Source organism: Macrotis lagotis, chromosome 1 (genome assembly GCF_037893015.1).
Source record: "Macrotis lagotis isolate mMagLag1 chromosome 1, bilby.v1.9.chrom.fasta, whole genome shotgun sequence".
NCBI classification, from domain to species: domain Eukaryota; kingdom Metazoa; phylum Chordata; class Mammalia; order Peramelemorphia; family Peramelidae; genus Macrotis; species Macrotis lagotis.
This window is the reverse complement of record NC_133658.1, coordinates 86,068,732-86,077,179: the sequence shown is the minus strand read 5'-3', so window position 1 is coordinate 86,077,179 and position 8,448 is coordinate 86,068,732. Positions and strand designations below refer to the sequence as shown.

Genomic DNA, 8,448 nt, shown 5'->3' with positions numbered 1-8,448 from the left:
GGGAGGTGATGACACAACAAGCACATGAATTGGATTTGAGTGAAGGAGAGCTGTGCTTAACACCAGCCTCACTTTCTCCTCCAGAGTCATCTGCGTCCAGTGGTTAGATATGAATCAAGATGACTGGAGAAGGGCCTGGATGTAGGACAATCAGGGTTATGTGACTTGCCCGAGGTCACACAGCTAGTTAATATCAGTTATCTGAGGACAGATTCAAACTCTGGTCCCCCCTGGCTCCAAGGTCAGTGCTCTTATCTACTCTGCCACCTAACTGACCTTTTCAGTGCCATACCCACAGCAACATATAATAAATGCCAGAGTTGACTTAATAGCATATTTTCTCCATTTTGTCGTTATTGTTGTTGTTGTTGTTGTTGCTCCTGCTCCTGCTGGACCTGTAGGAAGACTGGAGTTCAAATTCTTCCTCAGACACTTTCTAGCTGAGTAACCACAGATAAAAGTCACTTAATTTCTATTTCTTCCAGTTTTCTTACCTGTAAAATTGGGATATTAAAATTAATTTATAATTATATAGAATTGTCATATTATATATAAATTACATAAAAATTAAATGTAAATAGCTAAATGTACATATAGTAAATAGCTATAATTATAATAAAGTACTTGGCAATCCTCAAAACACTATATAAATTTTGGATTTTTTTTTGTTTCTTTTGAGGACTTTGTTTTGGTTTTTGCATTTGGGAAATTGAGGCTTAAAAACATGAAGGGTTTTTCCCAAAGTCATACTGATAACTAAATGTCAGAACTGGCACTGGAACTAAGGTCGCCTGACTCCATTTCAATTGAATTCAGTAAGTATTTATTGCCTACTATGTGCAAGACATTGTGATCAGAATACAAGAAATAGAGAAAAGAAAAAAAAAACCTAGTCCCTGATGTCGGTTCAGGGCTCTTGCCCCCATTCCATAAGTTCACCATAAAACTTGGGAATAGTAGGAAGCATAATTTTAAGGGGAATGGGAAGGTTCCAGTCTCCCCAAAGATCTCCCACACCTACTTACAGATGACTGAAATTCCTTCATCAAGAGACAAAGCCCCCCATTCTACAGTTGGAGATAAAAAGGCTGGGAGACAAATATGCTTGGGAGAAGAATGATTGATGGAGGCCCATTCACACTACAGTGTAAATAATGACAGCTGACATTCAAGTCATGCTTTATGTTTTATAAAGTGCTGCATACATTATTTCATTGAATAAATGATAACCATTCCTTTCCTATTTTGTAAGAGGAAGGGAGAAGGGAGAACATAAGGGCAGTAGGAACCTGAATCTAGAGGAAGGGTTGTTTCTAAGGGCAAGGGGAAAAAACAAAAACAAAACATTAAAAGGCAGGAGAGAATTGCAACACCAAAGGCAAAAATTCTGAATTTTGTAGGGAGTTACTGTGATCCAACAAATAGAATGAGTGCACTTAAAACTAAGAGAACTCAATAGCATTCTTTCCCTTCTTTCATTTATAGTATATTTATACATGTCTGCCAATTCATTGACATTCAGTGTTTCTATGTTCATTTTAGGACTTTTCTATTCATACATCTTCCACCATTTCTCTTTTATCAATAGTATTGATTGCATTCCCAGCATGCAAAGCTTGAAGCAGCAGAGCACGGAGTATAAAAGAAACCCAGCTAATCCCCTCCCCCATACACACAAACACAGAAACCCCATCCAACCTGCCTAAATGAGAACCCTTCCCTTACTCCTCATCCCCATTTTACCACCAGCCTTTAACTTCAGGACTCCCACTGTCTGAAGAGAAAAGGAAACAGCAGGAGGCTTACAGTACAAGTTCCCCTTCTTCATTATTCTATATGAGGACTGAACCTCTGCCCCTGACCTCATTAACACCATTCTAGAGCCATATGGTTCTTAAAATGTGGTCTGTGGGCCACTGGTGGTCAGTGAGAGCTCTCCAAGTGGTTAGCTGGCCTCCCAAGATGCAAAGATCCCAATGTCTGGGATTTTTAAACTGTATGTTCTATCGTAGATTGGATCTCCCTGAGAAATTAATAAAATGTAGTGATGATAAAAGTTTGTTTAATAATAGAGTATGAGAAACAGTGTAGAATGGTGACTAGCCAGCCTCTCTGGAGTGAGGAAGTTGTGTCCAATCCAACTCTGACACAAGAGTGTGAGCATGGAGACAACATAATCCTTCTTAGTGACCCCAGGGCAGCTTTCTAGGACCATAAGTTATAAAACCAGGTGTCTGACTTCATTAGTGGAAGGAATTGCCACACTCCAAATTCTCCACATAGTTGAATCAAGGGAAAAGTCTAAAATAATGCAGGCAATAGTGCCATAATCTAAAAAGCTTTTTTTTTTCCAGGTCAAACAGTAGAGAATAGGTTAGGTGATCTGTAAAGTCATTTGTCCTTCTTTCCTTAATGGTAGATCTAACTGTCCATAAGCTAGACAGTCTGCTCTATAGTGGGTTTAAGTCACCAAAGTAAAAAAGTGGGGAGAGCGGGTTGAGGAGAAAAGTCATGTCAGTCCCCCTTACCCATGGGAGACTGGGTAGCATCTTGCTTGCAATGGTGTAATCCCCTCCCACTCACCACCAGAATTTTCACACCTCTCTGCTCTTCTGTGCTGGCAAAAGTTCAAGAGTTTTATTTCAAAGTCAATGCCCAATAGACCCATTAAAAGGAAAACATTCTAATTAAAGCAGGATCTCCAGGCTCCCAGATAGTGAAAGGATTTCAATGACTCTCCTCAATACAAGGCTGGCTTCCACTAGTTGGTAATAGGAGCTCCATTAGGTAAAGGGAGGTACTCCATCTCTGATTCTCTCAAGCAGACAGAGTCCCAGGACTAGTCGTCTCCACAGGCTTGCTAGTGGGGAAGTCTATATGCACACACAGAGCTTGTTTGTTAGAATGGAGAGAAGGAGGATCTCTAGATTTGAGCTTTTAAAAAAAAACCTTCAATGTCTTAAACAATATTCTGAACATCATGACGATGATGATGATGATGCTGATGTTTGTCCTTCATTCTTGAAAAAGACCATGACAAGAACATGAACTGGATTTGAGTGAGGGGGGCTGTGCTAAGTCACCAGCCTCAATTTCTCCTCCAGAGGCATCTGGAACCACTAGCCAGATATGAATCAGGATGACTGGAGATGGCTCTGGATATGAGGCAAACAGGGCTAAGAGATTTGGTTGTGTCTGAGCCTGGATTGGAGCTCCTGTTCTCCTAACTCCAAGACAAGTGTACCATCCACTGTGTCACCTGGCTGCCCTTATTCGGAACACATAGGTGCTTAATAAATACATGATTGGGGGTGGCTAGGTGGCACAGTGGATAAAGCACTGGCCCTGGAGCCAGGAGTACCTGGGTTCAATCCGGTCTCAGACACTTAATAATTACCTAGCTGTGTGGTCTTGGGCAAGCCACTTAATCCCATTTGCCTTGCCAAAAAAAAATAAATGATTAGTTTATTTATTTTTTCTACCTTGTCATTTTTTTTAAAAAAATTGCAATCCTCATCATTTTGATTTCTTTTCCTTTTCATTTCCTCCAAACCTTTCATCTTCCTTCCCTCTCTCTCTGGGTTGATTTAGTGCAGGAGCCATAATATAAGGACAAGCATGTCCATGTTGGAGTAAGACCTGTATTTGAATCCTGCCTCAGGACAAGTCACGTATGTTCTCTTAGACTTGCCTGTTCTGTAAAGTGGAAGAGAATAACAGTATCTACCCTTCCAGGGTGTTGTGAGAAATGATAGTAGTGTTAGTAGTAGTAGTGTAGTAGTAACAATAGTAGTGGCAGTAATAGGAAATATAATAATGGTAGTGGTAGTGATGGTGGTAGTAGGAGTAGCAATGTTAATGGTGGTAGTAGGATTAGTAGTAATAGCAATAGTTGTAGTCACAGCAGTAGTAGTAAATGTAATAATACTACTACTAATAGTAAATGCAATAATAGCAGCGGTAGTTGTCATTGACCTTCCTAATCCAAGAGTACTATACTGACCTAGTTAAAAGGGACCTGACTTGCACATTATGTTTCTTATAGGTTGTTGTTGTGCAATGACATCCTTCTCAATTCCTTTTCCAGAACCTTCTTACCCCAAGGCCTGATTTGATAGGAAACAGGACTTCTGGTCATGGTCTGGATGCTTTGAGAGTCCTGGACCTTTGAGTATATTTCCCCTCCCATATCAGCAAGGTATTTAGGGGCTCCAGAAGTTTGAGCAGAATTCTAGTATGTGAACAAAGAAGCAACTCATGGTATACCCAACCCTGTCTCTTGGTGGACTAATTATCAGTGTGGTCTTTCCTCTCAGACCTTCAACCACATACCCCTGGAGCCCAAAGGCCTTTCCAGGAGCTGGCCAGCCAAGTCATAGGAATAACGCCACAACTGAATTCCTAGTCAGCATCGGTTTTGGTAGGAACTACAATAGTATCTGATCATCTTCAAGCCTCTGACTTTCATTCTTACAAAAATTGGAGTGTTCAAAGCAGGGCCCAGTCATCTGAGTACCCCAGATAGTATTAATGGAATAGGACCCTAATTATATTTTGCTGGTTTTGAGAACTGAAGCCATGAATGAAAAAGAGGATCAGTAAGTGGGGTGTGGGGGCATCTGTATTGTTCTGGAGGAGAAATTCTTGCACTGGTGCTAGACTGACCAGAAAGAAAGTATTTGCTAAGAATGTTCTCTTTAATTAAGAACAAAAATGTTGTGAGGATCAAATGAGATAATGTATGTAAAGCAGTTTGCGAATCCTAAAGCTTTAAACAAATATTTGCTGTAATTACTCTTATGTTCTTCCAGCATTTCTAATAAGACAGAATATAGGGAGCCTTCCCTTGAGCCTTTCACCTTTTTTCCTCCAGTTATTCACTGAATCAGGATTTGAATTCAAGTCCTCTGACTTAATGCCTGTTCCTCTCCTGCAGGGATTATACTTAATATTCACCAAGTTGGTGATTTTCTTGTTCATGGAAAATAAATGAAATTCTATATATAAGTAACTGAAATACTTTACTTACTTTTCACACCTCTGCTAATTGCATAGAAGCAATCTATTCCAAGGGCTCCTAGGGCTGCTGCTGAGAAGTACCAGGGGGCCTAGTTTCTATTATTTCTCAGGACCACTCTCTCTCACAGTGTTATCTTGGGACTAATTTGTCCAGGTGTTAACACCTGCTTGACTGATTCCCCAGCTAAGCAATCATCTGCTCCGGTCTCCCAGGCACTGAGTGTGAGCAAATACAATTAGTAAAATAATCAACAACTTCTGCTAAAAATGAGAGACTTTCTTGGAACACAATATTCCAAAAGGTAAAAGATACTAATCAAAGGAGGACTTCTGATGAAAAGATGAGAGCGAAATAGAAACTCTGAAATGCAAACAAGAGTCCAGGAAAACAGAGAAATGCAATTGGTTTGAACAATTCAAAAGGACTGTGTTTTACTGCTAATATTCTAATAAAGGGGAAAGAAACAAGTGTCTTTGAGAACCTTAACGTCTTCCAAAGGTAGTGAGGGACTTACATAAGCCTACCTTCCATTGCTCTTCTGTTCTTCTGATCTACCAGAACCATGATATTGCTAATCAGGAATGTTGTTTTCTTTCTGGACCATATACCCAAGAATTGAAAATTCATAAAATTGTCTTCTCCCTCCTGCTGGGTGGAGTATCCCCTTCACAGGGTGGTAATAGGTCCCTTTCCAGCATTGACTCAAAACCAGTTGATTACTAAAGTTCCCTTTCCATGTACTTGGCTACTGATCTCAGGATTCCCCAGGTCATTTGCAAAACTTAATGGTTTTACATTTTATCTCATCTGATTCTCATCACAACTCTGGGAAGCAGGAGTTACTAGTATTTCCATTTTACAGATGAGGAAACTGAGGCACAAATAAATTAAGGGACTTGCCTTGGGTCACACAGATAATCTGAAGTAGGATTCAAACTCAGGTTTGACTGACTTCAAGTACCACACTCTATTCACTGAGTTACCCTGTGGGTACATATGCCCCAGAAGTGACTGAGAAGCTCAAGAAAACACAACAAAGAGTCCTTTCCCTCCTAGCTCAGTGGAATTATTGATGATAATGGTATTAGTTTGGGATTTGGGCAACCAAATCTTTGAGGGAATTGAGTGACAAGCCTACAGTCAGGAAGACTCATCTTCCTGAATTCAACTCCATCTTCAGATACTTACTAACTGGATGACACTGGGCAAGTCATTTAATCCTGTTTACTTCAGTTTCCTCATCTGTAAAATGAGATGGAGAAGGAAATGGTAAACCACTCCAGTATCTGCCAAGAAAACCCTAAATGGGGTGGCAGTCAGACACGACTGGACAACAGCAGTGAATTTTATTCTGAACCAATTAATTTTTTAATATTTCCCTTTCTATCCGCTGAGCTTCGGACTTCAAAGGCTCCAGACTATTACTCAAAGCTGACTGAACATAATGTTGTTTAGCACACTCCTAGGAGATGCATATTTGAAAGGGAGAGAGCAGGGAAGGACACCTTCTATAGCAGACAAGTCAGCACTTGCCCACCAGAATGAGTGATTTCATAGGTGAAATAAAGCAGATTAGATCTGGAATGCTGCAGGCAAAAAGACTTTAAGTGACTTGGGTCTTCTCACTCCAAATTCACCACATTCATAATCCACTGCACCTGGCTTTCCCAGATCATCAACCTCAGATGCTTAAAATAAGTCTTGAGACTCAGAGTCCTACATTTTGACAACACAGTCCTTGAGATCTAACATTATGTAATCATCCAAAATGGTAACTGCATGACAATATCTTTTTTTAAATTTTTATTTATGTATGGCAATGAGCTTAAGTGACTTGCCCAAGGTCACACAGCTAGGCAATTATTAAGTGTCTGAAACTAGATTTGAACTCAGGTACTCCTGACTCCAGGGCCAGCGCTCTATCCAGTGTGCCACCTAGCTGCTCTATTTGGGAATGAATTATATTATTTAATACTTTTACTTCTGTAATTTTCAAAATAATAGAAGCATTAATGCAATGCCTGGGGAATAGAACCAAGAGAACAATGTACACATCAGCAGCAACATTATGAGATGAACAACCTTGATGGAAGCAACTCCTCTCTGCAGTCCAGAGAGCTAGGACAACCTTATTGGACTGGTTATGGACTATATTTATCCCCAACCAGAGGAAGAAAAACAAAACAAAACACACAGAAAAAAAGACCCCTTCCAAATCTGATGACCATTTTATAAAAATTATCTCTTCTGGATCTCTTTCCCTTATTCCTAATTCCTCATGCCAAAAATCGCTCATTTGTAAACATGTTTAACAAAATATGTATGTAAAATGCTAACCTGCATATTCCCTGCTGAGGGGAAGGGTGTAGGAAAGGAGGGTTGAGGGAAATTTTGGAACTTGTAAATATGCATGTGCACATGGAAGAAAATTAATTAATTAATAAAAAATACAATACCTGATGCTTCAATGTTTAATAAATAATTGTTCTCTCATTCCCTAAGTACAAACTGGTTGATGGTAAGGAGAAGTGATTCAGAAGCATGCCGACAGAAAAAGTAAATATAAAATGGACAAAAGACACAGGATTTTACCTTTGAAGGACTTTTAGAGCTTATTAATTATAAACCTTTTCTTTTTACAAATCAAGAAAATGAAGTACTGAGACAAAAAGTGAATTGGTCAAGGTAAATCTCAGTTTTCTCATCCATGAAAAAGGGATAATTCTAATTTTAAGACTTATTGCACATGCTTTTTTTGAGATTCAAATGAAATATAGACAATAGATAATTAGATGTTTTATATTGTATTATTGAGCTTTACAAACTTTAAAACTTTATATAAATTTCCATTTGTATTATTCTCTTTTTCTCTTCACTTATAATAAAAATGATAATTTACCCTGTGTAGGCATTCCAGCTAAATGTACAGAAGTTAAATTGAGTTTGAGTATGGAAAAAAATTGCAAAGGAAAGGGAGAGTGACATTCTGTTATTTGGCTGTTCTTGGGTTTTTTGTTTGTTTTTGCAAGGTAATTGTTTAGATGACTTACCCAAGGTCACACAGCTAATAAGTATCAAGGTCATATTTGAACTCAGGTCTTTCTGACTCTAGGACTGGTGCTCTGTCCATTGGGCCAGATGCTGCCCTTTGGCATTCTGTTATTTTCTAACATGGACAAGAAGATATTGAATATGGACCTGGAAGATGTAAAGGTATTCTAACTCCTACTAGCTATGTAACAGGATCCCTTCCTGATGGGATCACTGTGAAGATCAAATGAAAAATTAGTGCCTGCACAGAGAAATCATCTCCTTAGACAGATATTGTTGAGTCCCTGTTCAGAGGCCATATGTTGAGTCACTTTCTGGACTCCCTCAATCTTTCCCCAGGTGAAGGGGCAGGAGAAGAGGAAGACAAGTTCTCCTTC

At 39.3% G+C, this 8,448-nt stretch overlaps 1 long non-coding RNA gene across 1 annotated transcript in view; it reads right to left on the bottom strand.

Annotated features, from left to right (window-relative positions):
* Window positions 1-248: 248 nt before the first annotated feature.
* Window positions 249-8,448, bottom strand: part of LOC141513799 (uncharacterized) — a 31,789-nt gene continuing 23,589 nt past the window's right edge. Inside the window, exons 2-3 of the long non-coding RNA XR_012475882.1 lie at window positions 6,209-6,262; window positions 249-494 (exon numbers count right to left, since the gene is read on the bottom strand). This is a non-coding gene — a long non-coding RNA (uncharacterized LOC141513799). The remainder of the gene's footprint in view (window positions 495-6,208; window positions 6,263-8,448) is intronic.